This window comes from Rana temporaria, chromosome 6 (assembly GCF_905171775.1).
Source record: "Rana temporaria chromosome 6, aRanTem1.1, whole genome shotgun sequence".
In the NCBI taxonomy this organism is placed as follows: domain Eukaryota; kingdom Metazoa; phylum Chordata; class Amphibia; order Anura; family Ranidae; genus Rana; species Rana temporaria.
The window spans coordinates 109265778-109285041 of record NC_053494.1 but is presented as its reverse complement, the minus strand read 5'-3'; the positions used below and the strand labels follow the sequence as shown (position 1 = coordinate 109285041).

Genomic DNA, 19264 nt, shown 5'->3' with positions numbered 1-19264 from the left:
AAAAAAAAAAAAAAAAAATAGGGTATATAGTGGCAGCATTTTATGTAAAAAGAGGATTTATATGCTGCGGGCACTGCGGGGCAGAGGAACGATTTTCATATTACTGGGTTAAGGTGGAGGTTCACCCTATAAAAAATTTCTAACAATACATCCAGCCCAGTCCTGCATATAAAATGACACTGACCTTTTTTTTTTTTCTTTGCCGTAGATATCGTTAAGCCTTGGAATTCACCGCGGCTTCCGGGTAGGGAATCCCGCGGGAGTGGGCGTTCCTATTGTCATGCCAATTGATTGACATGCTAAACGACGTCGCACACAGCGCGTCAACACTTCCCGAAGGAAGCTCGGGTCTGCTCGGCTCTATTCGGCGCGATGCGCAGGCGGCGTATAGAGCCGAGCCGACCCGAGCTTCCTTCGGGAAGTCGTGACGCGCTGTGCGCGCTGTCGTTTAGCATGTCAATCAATTGGCATGACAATAGGAACGCCCACTCCCTCGGGATTCCCTACCCGGAAGCCGCGGTGAATTCCACGGCGAAACGATATCTACGGCAAAGAAAAAAAAAAGTTCAGTGTCATTTTATATGCAGGACTGGGCTGGATGTATTGTATTTTTTTTAATAAACAGACACTTACCTGCTGCATGGTTCCAGCGACGCGCCGGCCGGGGCTCCGCTCCTCGCCCCCCCTCGCCGGCCGGCGTCATCGTTCTTAGTGTGGGCACCCGGCAGTGACAGCTTTCGGCTTCACGGCCGGGCACCCACTGCGCATGCGCGAGCGTCCGATTGGATAGGCGCTCGCCTACAGGGAGGGGCTGCAATAAGGCGATTAAGCTAATCGCCTTACCAGCCCCTCGGCGGAAGGAGGAAGTGGGACAAAATAGATTTTGCTCCCACATTGTTGGATGATTGAAGTCAACATGGCTTTACCTTATTTACTAAGCCTGTGAATAAGGTGGAACTCTGCCGACCTCAATCATTCAGTCACGTGAACGCAAAAATATATATATATATATATATATATATATATTTTTTTTTCCCCTTGCATTTGATTGGGTATTCTTTGCAAGGAGAAATTTTTCTTCATGGGATATAGCGCCACACTTATTTTGATGGTCTTTTATTAGTGTGTACCTTCTAGAGACAAAGTACATTGATATAATACTGTCTAAATAAAAAGCTTTTATGAATGTAGTTAATATCTAGATATACTAGGTATTGTATAAAGTGGTGGGAGCTACTGCATTATAGTGTCGGGTTCGCCTCCCTGTATACATAGGAAAAGATGGCTCTGCTGTCACAAAGCAATGCTGTCACCACGCTAAGCTCACAATGATCTCATGTCTGCCAGAGGGAGGGAAAGCAACCCCCAGCACACATTTTACTGTGCCCTCTGTCAGCAATTCAGAAGTACCTTTATTTAAAGTGTATCTAAATTCAAAATCAAAACATGTCAGATTATAGCTGGTACCAATCCTTAAATGTGGTGGCTGCATTAGTTCTCTTTTCACCTGTTTATCTTACTAGTGGCAGCAAGTTTCAGCTTTCTTTATCCGACTGAGCTATCCAGAAAAATTTAGACAAAAGTGCTTACAATGGTCAGCTTTTTATTTAATTATGCAACATTTTTATTCCAAAAAAAAAAAAAACACACCCACACCTCTTCCTATGACTGATTAAAATAGATTAGATGGAGTTAGGCTTTACAGTTGGTGACGACACTTATGTAAAGTCCATTTAACACTAGCCTCTCCCCAGACTGGCAATGCTGCTGTACTAGGGCGTCTCTGTTGCTCCTCCATAGGAAGTGTGTTACTGGATGTATCAGGTGAAAAAAAAAAAAAAAAGACGATTAATAACAGAAAACGAATGCAGACACCACAAATAAAAAAAAAAAAGAATGTGCAATTAGCATTTTTTTGGTTTTAAAAATGTTAAAATAAAGTTTTGTTACTTTCACAAAACAATTTGTGTGGCACCTTAAAAATCCCACTTTCCCGTTTTCCTCAATGATCTATGTATAACATTTCCAAACAGGAACTGAAGGGCACTTTAACCACTTGACCTCGGGAAGATGTACCCCCTTCACCACCAGACCATTTTATTTTTTTGCATTAGGGCATTGCGTAAACTGACAATTGCGCGGTCGTGCGACACTTTACCCAAATAAAAACTGGATGTATTTTTCCCCCACAAATAGAGATTTTTGTTGGTTGTATTTCATTACCTCTGCTTTTTTTTTTTTTTTTTGCACTATAAAACAAAATAGTGCGGTGGACATTCTGACACTTTGCCTGGAACCAGTGACACAAATACAGTTAATGAGCTACACACATACCCTGTCCAGACATCATGTCATCTTTCCCCAATATAAATTCAATAGATTTGTATCCTTTGATTAACTGCAAATACCTGCTAGGACGCTATTACCTAGTAAATCAATGCTCATCTATGATACTTTGATTGCATCAGGTGCAGACCATGCGACACAAACAGAACACAAAGGAAAGATAAACTCTCTAGATGGACTAGAAGATGGAAGACATTGTTGGTGAGATCCCCCTGCTTTGTCTATACTCGCCCTCTTTTGTGCACCATGTTATTTGATTTTAACAAGTGTTGGTGAAGGGATTGGATTTGCCATTTTATTTGAATTTTTTTTCAATAAAGCAATGTGTGTTTTACTCAATTGAAGTGTGCCACTCATGCCTCCTTTCCACTGAGCGGAACGGTTCGCGTTGGAACAGTTTGGAAGGTCCGGCCTATTCTGGTGAGCATTTCCACTGCAAGTCGGACCGTCAGGGGTAGGGGTGCAATGGATCTAAAAAAAACTCACGGTTCGGATCGTTCCTCGGATCAGGAGTCACGGATCGGATCATTTTTCGGATCGGCAAAAAAAAAAAAAATCTCCCCCACTGTAATATCCACATCCCCCCCCCCCCCCCCCACCAACTATAGTACCCTCTCGGTGCAGACACCTCCCCCTCCTCTTAGTACAGAGACCCCCCTCCTCTCAGTACAGTGACCCACCCTCCTCTCAGTACAGTGACCCCCCTTCTCAGTACAGTGACCCACCCTCCTCAGTACAGTGACCCACCCTCCTCAGTACAGTGACCCACCCTCCTCAGTACAGTGACCCACCCTCCTCAGTACAGTGACCCACCCTCCTCAGTACAGTGACCCCCCTTCTCTCAGTACAGTGACCCCCCTTCTCAGTACAGCTAGACCGAAGCCGCGGCCTTTCCTAATGTTACGGCGGCGGCTCCGGAGGTAGGCCGAAGCCGCGGCCATAACATTAGGAAAGGCTTCGGCCTGGCTCCGGAGCCGCCGCCGTAACATTGGGAAAGGCCGCGGCTTCGGCCTAGCTCCGGAGCCGTGGCAATCCGCGGATCACAGTGTGTTCCGATCCGAAGGGGGTGACACGTTCGGATCACGGATCAACTGTGATCCGTTGCACCCCTAGTCAGGGGCCATACAGGGTTTAGAAAAAATGCCTAGAATGTCTAACAATCAGCGCTGCATAGTAGCCCATTATGCTTTACCTTTGCAGGGAGACAGAGGAAGTAAACCCCATCAGGGTTTACTTCCTCTTTAAGGCTTACCTGTAGGTGCAAGAAATATCTATTTAACCTACATGGTTAAGGAGATATTTCCAAGAATGACAGCACCGCAGCCAACGGCGCACTGAGCGTGCCGCTACTAACGGCATCGCTGCTCTGGCCAGTCCCAGCGGCGAAGCAGCGATACCCGGAAGTAACTCTGGGTATCATAGCAGCAACAGGAGGTGTCCGAGGACTGCTGCGGGGGCTTCGTTCTCAGGCAAGTAATTCATAATGAGCTAGTACGCTATGCAAGTCTCTTTAAAGCGGGGGTTCCGTTTTTTTTTTTTTTTAACATGCTTCTGGTGGCCTTAACTTGCATTTCCTAATACTAGAGCCACCAGCATAGTCATTCTGCACGAAAAGATATTTTATAAAAATTTGTGATGTTTCCATCTTGCTTGTGGGCAGTCTGAAGCCCACAAGCGTATCCTTCTGGGATACGGTGAATGCTGATGTCCCAGCATTCACCGCTCTATCCCGCGCATGTGCAGTGTTGACGGCGAGCGGGGCCGTCAACACTACACAGTTGCCATCACAACGGCCGGCGTCCCATACTTAAAATGGCGAATTCGTAGCCGCCCTCGTCACATGACCCGCTTGCCGAGTCACGTGACTCGCGAGATAACGCTGGATTACAGTACAGCGCGTCTCCTGGGAGTCTCAACACTCACTCCCAGGAGACATCGCACTCGGCCGGGGAAAAGTAAATACACGCCCACTCCCGCTGGGAAAGGATCCCGGAAACAAGACTAAATGCGGCATTATCAAGGTAAACAAACAATCGGATTAAAAAAAAATGGATTATGCATACACGATGGCTAGTGGTTTGATTTAGACAAACTTGACATTTAGGGTGAACCTCCGCTTTAAAGACTTGAGAAGCTGATAAAAGTTTCATAAAAGTTTGCTGCTCCTATACAAGCTGACGCCCATGTAAAATAGGCCTAAAAGCAAGTCTAAATGAGATCTACCAGGACTAAAATGACAAATGTAATTGGATTGCTGACACTAGTAATATTCTGTTATTAATGAGCAACAAACATATCCTGTCCAGACATCATGTCATCTTTTCCCAAGCATCAGGTTTTAGAAGGCTTTGGGAAAGGGATTTGATTTCATGGTAATAAATGGGTATATTGGTGAGAAATGTGGTTTTGTAATGCTGATATATGCCCTACTGATAGGCGGTCATTGTAGAGAACACATCAGGTATAACTGAATACAAAGGAGAGCTTTGTAGCTGGACCCCACCTAACAACCTAAGACTACAAAGAGACAGAAGAATAGCTGCAATTTCCTTAGCATACTTGTGAAATACTAGGCCCGGCCTTAGTATAGAGGCATGAAATGAACATAGACAGTCACATATCTTCACCTACATGTCCAAAGTCCGGATTTTCTCCCTTCCAGAACACTGACACACAAATATCATCATACCAAACTTCAAGGACGTCATTCTTTCCCAACTCCTAATGCCGCGTACGCACGGCATGAAAAAAATACATTTTTTAAAACGTCATTTAAAATCATCCTGTGTGGGCTTCACATCGTTTTTCGGCTTCTGAAAAACGACAAAAAAAAAATTCGAACATGCTGCATTTTTTCATGTCGTTTTTCAAAATGTAGTTTTTCGTGTTGTACAAAATGATCGTGTGTGGGCAAAAACGAAGTTTTAAACCCGCGCATGCCCAGAAGCAAGTTATGGGACGGGAGCGCTTGTTCAGGTAAAACTACCATTCATAATGGAGTAAGCACATGCATCATGCTGTAACAGACAAAAAAGCGCAAATCGACTTTTACTAACAAGGAATCAGCTAAAGCAGCGCAAAGGTGAATAGAACTTCCCCTTCATAGTGCGGTCGTACGTGGTGTACATCACCACGCTTTGTTCATCATTTTTCTAAAACGATGGTGTGCTGGCAACGTCGTTTTTAATGATGAAGTTGGAAAAACACAGTTTTTTGGACATGCTGAAAATGAAATTTTTTTTCATGCCGAAAAACGACCGTGTGTACGCGGCATAAGCTTTGCCCTTTATTCACCAATTCTCAGAGTGTGTACAAAATACTGAAGATCAATAAAAATCGCAGAGAAAACTAAAGATTATACAAGTAGAAAAGCAGCAAATTTGCTCTGTAAATAGAAATCAAAGCAGAGGCATAAATACAAATACTTCACAAAATGTTCCATTCTACTTTGTGTGCTTTGCTTTTATCATACAATCTAGCCTGCAAGAACTGTGCTGTAGCCGTGTTCTTTTTCCATTAGCAGACGCATGACAACGTCTGGATAATGTTATATTGTTCAAAACAAGGCGGTAAGGTCATGTGATTGGAAGACAGTTTTTATTCTATGACTGTCTCTGACCATTACAGTACATGGGTTTAGAAATTAAAAACGTCACTCTTATGCCTTGTTTCCACTGCACGGATCGGTTCGGGTCAGAAAGAATGGAGCGGTTAGAATGGGACCGGTCTATTCTGCAGAGCATTTCCACTGCAAATCGGACCATGCAAGGTTTAGAAAAAAAGCCTAGCACGTCCACCAATCAGTGAGATGTATTTGAAGGTCCGCCCTAATGGAACCGTTCCATTCTCTATGGCCCCACATCTGAAGCAGGACCCAGAATGGTCCGGTACGGTTCGCTTTTATGGCACGCTTTCATAATGGAAACACCCAAAAAAGCGTACCGAACCGAACCGATCCGCTCAGTGGAAACGAGGCATTAGGCTCACCCATTGGTTTATACTTTATTGGATGCCAATTTGGTTATGACCCATTATGCCAGAAGTGTCAATGGGCCCCACCTCCTTTTTCCACCTTCTCTGGTCCTGTCCACAGATACAGGCTTACCGGAAGCAAATAACCTTTTTATATGTCATGGGTTTCCCAACATAACTAGACCCTCTGGCTATACCTGCCAAGTCCTCCCTCCCTACAAAATAAAAGTGGTTCTAAACCCACAACAGTAAAATCAGTCTGTATAGGCAGTAAAGCACGCTTGTTATACTAACTATGGAACCTAAAGGGGTTAATAATGTGCATTGTGTAAAAAGGCTGTGTGATCATGTCTTCTCTGTTTCTCCACTTCTTCTACTATCCCCAAACCATCTCCTGATAGAACAGACCCTTGGGGGAACTCTGCACATCATCAGTTTGGTGTAAATTGTTAGGGAGTTTTTTTTTTTCCTCTTACAAGCTTTAACCAGACACTAAAGGAAGTCACAAGACTGCTCTAACTGCTGATGAGAAACAGTATTTAGCAGTTTATATTTACAAAAACAATGTTTTGTGTACTATGGGAGACCAGACATAGCAAAACGCAGGGTCCTGGGTTTAGTAACACTTTAAACATTTATCTGTGCACCTTTTTTACTGCCAAAAAAGGTGAGGATCCGAGCAAGGGTGCCTACCTTATAGCAATGGAAAGCAGAGAATAAAGCGTATAAGAAATTGGTCTATGACCACAGAGGTTGCTGGAAAAAAAAAAAAAAAACACACACACACACACACACACACACACACACAAAAAACAGATAATATGGGGTACGTGGCAGGCAGAATCTTCTACTTGCTGTAGAAACAGCTCCTACTTGATCTTGATGGGGCTCTTATGCGTTTAGGTCCACTGGAGTGGCATATACTTATTTGTGTTCAGTTATACCTAAATCTCCGTTCACGCGGGTGTACTATAACATACTCCCATGCAAGGGCCATGTTTCCCGCATTGGGGACGCACAGTGGTAGGCAGTCCCATTCATTTCACGCTGTCTGTATGTTCAGAACACCTGAGCATCCCCCTGCATGTAAATATGGCCCTCCCGGGGGGGGGCATATACTACAGTACGCCCATGTGAACGAGGCCTAAGGGTACTATTAGGTTGCAGTATTTTAGAAAGGCACACAATACTTTTGTCTTAAAGCGGTAGTTCACCCCCCCCCCCCCCCCCCCGACACATTTTACCATCGAGACAGGCATTGTAGCGCAAGCTACAGTATGCCTGTCCCGATTTTTTTAACCCCGTACTCACCTTGTACTCGGACATCGTAGATTTCGGCTCCCGCGGGGAATGGGCGTGCCTATGGAGAGGGAGGATGATTGACGGCCGGCCCTGGCACGTCACTCTCCCCGAAGACAGCCGGAGTAGGTCTCGGCTCTTCACGGCGCCTGCGCACAGGCTATGCGCACGCGTCGTGAAGACCAAGCCTATTTCGGCTATTTCCGGAGAAGCGTGACGCGCCAGAGCCGGCCGTCAATCATCCTCCGTCTCCATAGGCACGCCCATTCCCCGGTATCTTCGATGGACGACTACAAGGTGAGTACGGGGGTAAAAAATTTGGGACAGGCATACTGTAGCTCGCGCTACAATGCCTGATTTTAAGGTAAAATAAAAAAAATTAAAAAAATTTTCGGCGATAGGGTGAACCCCCGCTTTAAGTTTTTACAGTTTCTCAACCAATTATACTAATAATAACCAATTATGCTTTGCTATATTACGTTTCACTTTTTTATGCAAACAGTCAGTGACTAAGTCACTCATTTCATTTGTCTTCAGCAAATAACTTGACAAATGTCTACATCAGGGGCCCCCAATCCCAGGGCCACGGACCGGTACCAGTCTGTGGCCTCTATGCAGCCAGGCCATCATCTCTCCCCGCCCACTCTGCATCACCGCTGATCTGCCTTCACAGCCAGGCTGCAAAGGCTGCTCCATCAGAGGTGCGGCGGGCAAACAGAGAGATCACATCATCTCTCGCCACCCACCTCTAACATGTTGCGCCTGGTCACAGGCGGCGGTGGAAAGCGACACGCTGCGCCTGGTCACAGGCAACGGTGGCAAGCGACACGCTGCGCCTGGTCACAGGCGGCGGTGGCAAGCGACACGCTGCGCCTGGTCACAGGCGGCGGTGGCAAGCGACACGCTGCGCCTGGTCACAGGCGGCGGTGGCAAGCGACACGCTGCGACGGTGGCAAGCGACACGCTGCGCCTGGCCACAGGAGGCGGTGGCAAGCGACACGCTGCGCCTGGTCACAGGCGGCGGTGGCAAGCGACACGCTGCGCCTGGTCACAGGCATTTGTAAGAGTACAGGTGCTGCCTGGAATTCTACTTTAATTATAAGAAACGTTGCCATAATTAAAAAAAATAGGATTTTAGTTTCAGCCTACATCCAAGTCATCTGTAAATGGACTAATGGGGCATACTCAAAGGAGTCATATACTGATCTAGTTTAGTGAACTCATTACCTTATCAATATGGGTGTGCAGAGTCAATGAAACCTGCATGGCAACACGCCTAAAGCAGATATGAGAATCTATGAGAATTATTCCAGCCCACCACAACACACAAAGCATAAACCTCAACCAGACTATGGTCTGAGCCAGTGCAATGACTGCACCAGTCAGTATATGTGGTCACTGTACAATATGCAGAGATTCCAAACCCAACATTTCCTTAAAGCGGTAATAAACCGCAAAAACAAGAAAAAAAAAGCCATCCCTCCATCCAGTTTGAGAGAGCAGTGCGCATGCGCAGTGACATCATCGGCTGCTACTAAAGTAATTATCTCCTAAACAGTGCAGGTTTACTGTACCTACAGGTAAGCCTCATTATAGGGTCACCTGTAGGTATGAATAAACAAGCGGACTTTGCTATCGCTTTAAGGCCCGATTTACACTAGCCCGATGTGAGAACCCTGCGAATCCAGTGCGGGTTCATGCATCGCACCTGAATCACACCGAGATCTGCAAACTGCTGTGGGTGTCAATGTGAAGTGAACACTACCAGATCGAGCAAATGAGGCAGGAATTCAGTTTCCAGTGCGGACCAAAAAAAAAAAAAGTCTTGTACCATTTTGGTGCGAATGCAATGAGATTTCAGCCATACAGACATCACATGTGATCTGAACAGCAATGCCGTGCGAATCGAATGCGATATCTGGCATTGTACTAGTGTGAACCAGGCCTTAAAGGTCATGCATGGAAAAGCCAAGGTTCACTTTAATGGCGGCTCCGCCAGCAGCACACACTCGCCTTCCCTTCACTCCAATGCTGCAACTTTACCCACCGAAAGCAACAATTCCAAGTACATCCAGGTATAATGGACCATGCGACACCCAACCTGGTCTTACAGCAGTGTTGGAGCTTGGCCCTAAATTAAAAAAATTCTCATACTTCTTTTAATGGGCATTTACCCCTTGCAGTGTGGGAGGACGCATGCAAGGGTAGATTTTATCCAAGAGCTGGTTCACATCACAAAAATGCACTCCAGATGCGATTCTGCATGCGCATTAACGTGTTTTTGATACATTGATGATACATTCCAGGTGCTTCCCCCCCCCCCCCCCCCCCCCACTATACCAGGGTCCAGTGCATTTTTTATGTGTTCCAGTGCAGGAAAAATGCAGCATGTTCTACTTTTTTTTCTGGAACTGACTGCACTGATGTGAACTATGCCAGTGTAAACCATATCACCTACTTTCCATGCGTTTTTGATGCAGAAAAAAATGCACTGGACTGCATGTGATGTGAACTGGCCCTAACTGATACAAGTTGGGCTTTAGGGCAAATTCACACCACATGCAGGCCAGTGCATTTCTGTTCTGCATCAAAAACGCATGGAAAGTAGGTTATGTTTTCTAATGGCATAGTCCACACCAGTGCAGTCAGTTTCAGAAAAAAATTCATAAAAAAAATAAAAAAAAGTAGTAGATGCATTTTTCCTGCACTGGACTTTACTAGAGCACAGGAAAATGCATCCAACCCACACTGGAATGCATCAAAAACGTGCATGCAGAATCGCAAACCTAAAGTATTAAATACGCCAAGATTTTGTTCTCCATAAATATTCATATGAACACCGGATGTGTTCCTTTATTTGTTTGAAAGTTTTAATTGAAATTTGGCTTGGTCTCATCATCTCAGCTCTGTCTGCAGAAACAGAAATCGCGTATAGCAACCAAAATGTCAGAAGGCAGACGGCTCAGCAAGGGACAAAATAATAAGCAGCCGAGTGTCGGGATACCTGGAGGCTTGTAGAATTCATTAGAAGAAAGTAAACAAAAGACGAATGTACAGAGCAAAGCTAATATTTTCATTTCATACAGAAGACTCGGGTCCTGGAAAAGAGCAATAAACCTAGACGGACCCCGACTGTTCCTTTTCTGGAGACACAGAGAAGGCAACCAATGAGGGACAATCACATCGGTCTCGTCAGTGACACGGGCCTATCCTCCACCTTGGAGTAGTCAGGCTTTGTATTGTATTCCCAGTGTGTGTACTCAGGGAGGGGAGGAGGAAAATCAGAGGACTTGTGTGCGATTATCCTGGGATCGCCGTCCTCACATAGAAGAGCCCAGACGTGTCACACCACAGATCATACACACACAGACCACGGATCATACACACACACACACACACACACACACACACACAGACCCCGGATCTCACACACACAGACCACGGATCTCACAGACACAGACACACACACACACACACACACCACGGATCATACACACACACACACACACACACACACACACCACAGATCATACACACACACACACCACGGATCATACACACACACACACACACACACACACACACACACAGACCCCGGATCTCACACACACACACACCACGGATCATACACACACACACCACGGATCATACACACACACACACACACCACAGATCATACACACACACACACCACGGATCATACACACACACACACACAGACCACGGATCTCACACCACGGATCATACACACACACACACCACGGATCTCTCACACAGACCACGGATCACACACACACACACACACACACACACCACGGATCATACACACACCACGGATCTCTCACACACACACACACACACACACACACACACACACACACACACACACACACACACACCACGGATCATACACACACCACGGATCTCTCACACACACACACACCACGGATCATACACACACCACGGATCTCTCACACACACACACACACACACCACGGATCATACACACACCACGGATCTCTCACACACACACACCACGGATCATACACACACCACAGATCTCACACACACACCACAGATCACACACACACACACACACACCACAGATCTCTCTCTCACACACACACACACACACACACACACCACGGATCATACACAGACCACAGATCTCACACACACACACACACACACACACACACACACACACACACACACACACACACACACACACACCACAGATCACACACACACACACCACAGATCTCTCTCAAACACACACACACACACACACACACCACGGATCATACACAGACCACGGATCTCTCACACACATCACAGATCACACATTAATTTTCAATGGTCCCCTAACACAGTGGTCATCAACCCTGTCCTCAGGGCCCACTAACAGGCCAGGTTTTATGTATTACCTTGGGGATCTCTCACACAGACCACGGATCACACACACACACACACACACACACACACCACGGATCATACACACACCACGGATCTCTCACACAGACCACGGATCTCACACACACACACACACACCACGGATCATACACACACCACAGATCTCACACACACACCACAGATCACACACACACACACACACACACACACCCCACAGATCTCTCTCTCTCTCTCACACACACACACACACACACACACCACGGATCATACACAGACCACAGATCTCTCACACAGACACACACCACGGATCATACACACACCACGGATCATACACACACACCACAGATCACACACACACAGCACAGATCTCTCTCTCTCTCACACACACACACACACACACACACCACGGATCATACACAGACCACAGATCTCTCACACACACACACACACACACACACACACACACCACAGATCTCTCTCACACACACACACACACCACGGATCATACACAGACCACGGATCTCTCACACACATCACAGATCACACATTAATTTTCAATGGTCCCCTAACACAGTGGTCATCACCCCTGTCCTCAGGGCCCACTAACAGGCCAGGTTTCATGTATTACATTGGGGAGATGCAGACTAGAATACTGCAATCACTGAGCAGCAAATTATATCACCTGTGATGTATTTCAGTTATCTTGCAAACCTGGCCTGTTAGTAGTGGGCCCTGAGGACAGGGTTGATGACCTCTGCCCTAGCACACTAAGGCAGGGCTCGACAAAATCCGGGCGACCGGTCGCAATTGCAAGAAATTGTGTCCTGGCACCCACGTGTGGCAGGATCCTGTGTCTCCGTGCGCCCCCGCCGCGCGATCACGGCGGGCCCGCGACGGACGGTAATTGAGGCCGCAGCTTTGCAGCCTTGTGAAGGTCTAAGATTTCTTCTGTGACCTGGCGCCATCTGGTGGTGAGCCGTTGGTATTACAAGTTATTACCACCAGATGTGAGCTGGCGCCATCTGGTGGTGGCCTTTGGCATTACAAGTTAAACAGCTGTTCTAATGTGTTTTTCACCATTTTCACTGCCATCTCCTTCCCTCTAATTAGAACCCCCAAACATTATATATATTTTTTATTCTAAGACTCTAGAGAATAAAATGGCGATCGTTGCAATACTTTCTGTCACGCAGTATTTGCGCAGCGGTCTTAGAAGCGCACTTTTTTGGGGAAAAAATACACTTTTTTTAATTAAAAAAAATAGGACAACAGTAAAGTTATCCCAATTTTTTTTTATATTGTGAAAGAAAATGTTACGCCGAGTAAATTGATACCCAACATTTCACGCTTCAAAATTGCGTCCGCTCGTGGAAAGGGGACAAACTTTTACCCTTTAAAATCTCCATAGGAGACGTTTAAAAAAAATTCTACAGGTTGCATGTTTTGAGTTACAGAGAAGGTCTAGAGCTAGAATTATTGCTCTCGCTCTACCAATCGCGGCGATACCTCACGTGTGGTTTGAATACCGTTTACATATGCAGGCGCTACTCAAGTACGTGTTCGCTTCTGCGCGCAAGCTCGTCGGGATAGGGCACGTTTTCTGGCTCCTAACTTTTTTAGCTGGCTCCTAGATTCCAAGCAAATTTGTAAAAACCCTGAGCTAAGGGATCATTTGATGGTCAGTAAAACTGCAGTGAAGCCCCATTTTTACCCCCCCCCCCTCTTCTACCTGGAAAGGCAGCAGCCAGGAGTGTACACATGCTGCACCCACAATGCTTTGCTTCATGCCCAGAATTATACCCCTTGTCATGTCCCATGGGCACTACCACCTGCCAAACGTAATCCATTCAAATGACAGGATTGCGGTTGCAACTTGGTAGTGTGGTATTTAGGGGGTTAAATGAGGCAGTAAGGAGGCGATACAATCTCTTCTCACTGACTGTCAAATGCTCTCTGAACAGTGTTCCAAACATAGATTGCTCTTCAGAGGGCAGCACACATAAATGAGGCCTTAAAGGAGTTGTAAAGGAAAAAAATGTTTTGCCTAAAATGAATGTCTGCAAGGTAGACAGACAGAATAGTGTAATGATTCTGTTATAAAACGAGTAAATACCTATTAAATTTCTTTATCTATATCACCTCCGGCGTTCTAGTTTCTGTTCTCTCATTCACTTCCTGGTTTGCGGCGTTCGTTCATGTAAGAACTACATTTCCCAGTATGCATTGTGGCACGCCCAGTAATTCACACCTCCTTGAAGTCTCTAACACGTAGAGAGCGTCCTGCCGCACAGATGTAGTTCCCAGGAGGGGGCGAGCATGTCACTGACCACCAGAGCTTTTTTTCTAAAAAAAAATAGGTGCAGGAACTCAACCACTACCCATTCAGATTTCACAAACAGTAGAAGGGTCTTAAAGGGGCATTAAATACCAGAATTGCATTACATACAGAGTGCAGAGTTCAGGGGGGTTACAAAGCTGTCACTTGTAAACACAGAAACCAGACTTCTGTGTTTACAAGTGATTGTGGTGAGCGGGCACCAAAGGGTCTGAGCCAGAGGTGGTGGAACCGAGTTCCCCCAAGTTCCCCCTGAAAAAAAGCCCTGCTGACCACCACAGTAAAGCCTCCCTTCACAGTGGTGAGTAACAATCAGACAAGCAGGAAGTGAACAGAACAGAGAAGAAATAGAGCAACTTCTGAGCAAAAACGAACAATAAGGAAGTGAAGAGGAATGTCTGCAGGTAATGGATGCTTATTATGAAAACCCCTTTAAGATAACATACACGTGTTTCAGATTGTCACAATACAGGGGAATGCTCCAAGGTGACCTGCTGGACATTTGGTGACATGTAGGTGTGTCAGTAGCCCACTGATACATCATGTCTGCACCCCCCATGTGTATGTATTCATCCTGTGACCAATCACATCGCACACAGCATGGAAGTCACACCAATACACTGATCACTCCATTCTGATTGGTGGAGGAGTCTGCCTTATAAAGACATATAACCATGTATTACCGGTCAGTCTGTCCCCTGATATGACACATAACCATGTATTACAGGTCACAGTCTATCCCCCGATACGACACTCAATAACCATGTATTACCGGTCAGTCTATCCCCTGATATGACACATAACCATGTATTACAGGTCACAGTCTATCCCCCGATACGACACTCAATAACCATGTATTACCGGTCAGTCTGTCCCCCGATATAACACATAACCATGTATTGGGTCACAGTCTATCCCCTGATATGACACATAACCATGTATTACCGGTCAGTCTGTCCCCTGATATGACACATAACCATGTATTACCGGTCAGTCTGTCCCCTGATATGACACATAACCATGCATTACTGGTCTGTCTGTCCCCTGATATGACACATAACCATGCATTACTGGTCTGTCTGTCCCCTGATATAACACATAACCATGTATTGGGTCACAGTCTGTCCCCTGATATGACACATAACCATGCATTACTGGTCTGTCTGTCCCCTGATATAACACATAACCATGTATTGGGTCACAGTCTGTCCCCTGATATGACACATAACCATGTATTACCGGTCAGTCTGTCCCCTGATATGACACATAACCATGTATTACCGGTCACAGTCTGTCCCCTGATATGACACATAACCATGTATTACCGGTCAGTCTGTCCCCTGATATGACACATAACCATGTATTACCGGTCAGTCTGTCCCCTGTGATAAACATTAGGACACAGTTCTCCGATCGCACAGTGTGTACGGAAGTGTGCGGAGGGCGGACATCTCCATAGAATATTAATGATCTGATGACTCCTCACACTACAAGCAGCCCGCACAGCGCCGCCTCATCCACTCACATCGTCCTCCATCCCACCAAATGACATCCACTCACCCCGATCAGCGGCACCATGAAGCCGGTATGTCGCCGTACAGAGTCCTCTGCTGATTCATGTGTGCGGTACGATCACCATCTCCCGCACTGGACTGAACGGCTCGCCGTCATACCTGGAGCCTCACAGCGGCACCTGACTGGTTGGACCAGTTTCATCGCACAGAGTCTCCACCCACTACAACTACAGGCAGTGCCAGGGAGCAGGTGAACGGCACCGCCCAAATCGTGACGTCAGCCGGGCTGGTCCTCTCATCTTCCTTTTCACTGCTATATAATATCGGCATCACCAGCGTCCCTTCAGACGTACATATTACATGTAATACGGCATAACCAGCCCCCCTCCAGACGTACATTCTACATGAAATACGGCATCACCAGCGTCCCTTCAGACGTACATACTACATGAAATATAGCATCACCAGCACCCCTCCAGACGTACGTAATACATGAAATATAACCAGCGTCCCTTCAGACGTACATACTACATGAAATACGGCATCACCAGCACCCCTCCAGACGTACGTAATACATGAAATACGGCATCACCAGCACCCCTCCAGACGTACATACTACATGAAATAAGGCATCACCAGCACACACCCCTCCAGACGTACATACTACATGAAATATAACCAGCGTCCCTTCAGACTACATACTACATTAAATACAGCATAACCAGCACCCCTCCAGACATACCTACTACATGAAATACGGAATCACCAGCACCCCTCCAGACGTACATGCTACATGAAATATAACCAGCGTCCCTTCAGACATACATACTACATGAAATATAACCAGCGTCCCTTCAGACGTACATACTACATGAAATACGGCATCACCAGCACCCCACCAGACGTACGTAATACATGAAATGTCAGCACCCCTCCAGACGTACATAATACATGAAATATAACCAGCGTCCCTTTAGACGTACATACTATATGAAATACGGCATCACCAGCACCCCTCCAGACGTACGTAATACATGAAATATAACCAGCGTCCCTCCAGACGTACATACTACATGAAATACGGCGTCACCAGCACCCCTCCAGACATACATACTATTTTTTAGCATATTCAGTTGTGTTTTGCCCCATAGAATTCAGTAACTACACAATATGTGCCTTTTTGTCTTATTTTTACTCCTGAAGAATTTTTCTCCTATAGAACTTATCTCCCCCCACCCCTTTCTTCGGACTCCGCTGATCACAGATTGGGGCAATGGGTCAATCACAGCAGCCCTATACCACGTGGTCAACTGTCAGCAAATGACAGCTGATCACAAGATGTAAACACAAGCCAGTTATCAGCTTTTCTTTCCTCATGCTGACAGTCTGAGGAGAGAAGAACAAAGCTGATAACCGGCTTCTGTTAAAAGGGACATCGGTTCCAACAGTGCCCACTAGTGCCAACTATCAGTGCCCATCATTGCCTCATCATCAATGTCACCTATCAGTGCTGGATATCAGTGCCGCCTACCAGTGTCTATCAGTGCAGCCTATCAGTGCCACCTCTCAGTGCCCACCAGTGCCCCTTATAAGTGCCACCTATCAGTGCCCATTAGTGCCGCTTCATCAGTGCCTATCATGGCAGCCTATCGGTGCCCATCAGTGCAGCCTCATCAGCGCACATCAGTGAAGAAGAAAAGTTACCTGTTTAAAAAATGTTATAACAAACTATGAAAAATTATTACATTTTTTTTTTCAGTTTTTAGCAAAAAAACAAACAAAAAAAACACCCAGTGGTGATTAAATAACATCAAAATAAATTTATATTTGTGTGAAAAAAATTATAGAAATTTATTTTGGTTACAGTGTTATATGATCACGCAATTGTCATTCAAAGTGTGACAGCGATGAAAGCTGAAAATTGGCCTGGCATCCCCTGCATCCCTCCAGGCTTACACGCTACATTAAATGGTGGCATACCCTGGCTTGGGCAGGAAGGGGGTCAAAGTGACTGATATTGAGGTAGAAAATTACCACTAGGTTTTTAATTAAAAGACTGTAATTTTTTAAAAATAAAAACATTCTTCTTAGTTTCAGTTTTAAAACTTTGCAAATAAATAATCTTAGCCAGATTCAGGTAGAGTTACGCCGGCGTATCAGTAGATACGCCGTCGTAACGCCGAATCTGCGCCGTCGTATCTTAGCTGTCTATTTACGCTGGCCGCTAGGGGCGTGTACGCTGATTTACGCCTAGAATGCGTAAATCAGCGAGATACGCCTATTCACGAACGTACGCTTGCCCGTCGCAGTAAAGATACACCGTTTACGTAAGGCGTTTTCAGGCGTAAAGATAAACCACCAAAAAGATGGCGCAGCCAATGTTAAGTATGGACGTCGGAACCGCGTCAAATTTTTAATTTTTTATTTTGTTTGCGTAAGTCGTCCGTGAATGGTGCTGGCCGTAATTTACGTTCACGTCGAAACCAATGAGTCTTTGCGGCGTAATTTGGAGCATGCGCACTGGGTTATGTCCACGGACGGCGCATGCGCCGTACGTTCAAAACGTCAATTACGTGGGGCCATGCCTTATTAACATAACACACGCCCACCTCTTCCCAATTTGAATTAGGCGCGCTTACGCCGGCACATTTACGCTACGCCGCCGTAACTTAGGACGCAAGGGCTTTGTGAATACAGCACTTGCCTCTCTAACTTACGTTAGGCACGTCTACGTAATTCTGGCTATCCGTCTTCATATATTTTGGCCAAAAATGTATTCCGCTACATCTCTTTGGTGAAAAGAACAAATGAGTGTATATTTTTCTGCCTGTGTGACAGTTATAAAGTCTACAAACTTTGGTATATATGTAGCGCCTGTTTACTTTATAGTACCGGTGCTAGTTACATTTAGAGGGACATCAGAGTGTCGTTAAACTCTGATCCAAATTGTTAAAGCGGAGTTCCACCCAAAAGTGGAACTTCCGCTTAATCCACTCCTCGCCCCCTTACATGCCACATTTGGCATGTCATTTTTTTGGGGGGGGGGAGTGGGGGCTTCAGGAGGAGTGGAAAAATCCTGTCCCACTTCCTCCTTCCGCCAAGGGGCTGCTAAGGTGATACGTCATATCGCCTTTTGGCGCCCCCTCCCTGTAGACGATCGCCTGTGACACGTGACAGGTCCCAGGCGATCGTCTGTCCAATCAGATAGCGCAGCGACGCTAGCGCATGCAAAGTGAGTGCCCGGCCGTGAAGCCGAAGGCTGTCAAGGCCGGGTGCCCACAGTAACAATGAGGACGCCGGCCGGAGAGGGGGGGAGAGGAGCGGAGCTCCAGCCGGCGCGTCGCTGGAACGTGAAGTAGGTAAGTGTATGTTTATTAAAAGTCAG

The 19264-nt window shown here is 46.1% G+C and overlaps 1 protein-coding gene across 2 annotated transcripts in view; it reads right to left on the bottom strand.

The window, feature by feature from the left end:
• The window catches only part of MFSD6 (major facilitator superfamily domain containing 6), a 145795-nt gene extending 129683 nt beyond the window's left edge, over positions 1–16112 (bottom strand). For both annotated transcript variants that reach the window (XM_040357169.1, XM_040357170.1), the window contains exon 1: positions 15926–16112. The gene's annotated coding sequence lies outside the window, so the exon portion shown is untranslated. The remainder of the gene's footprint in view (positions 1–15925) is intronic.
• Between the last annotated feature and the right edge of the window lie 3152 nt (positions 16113–19264).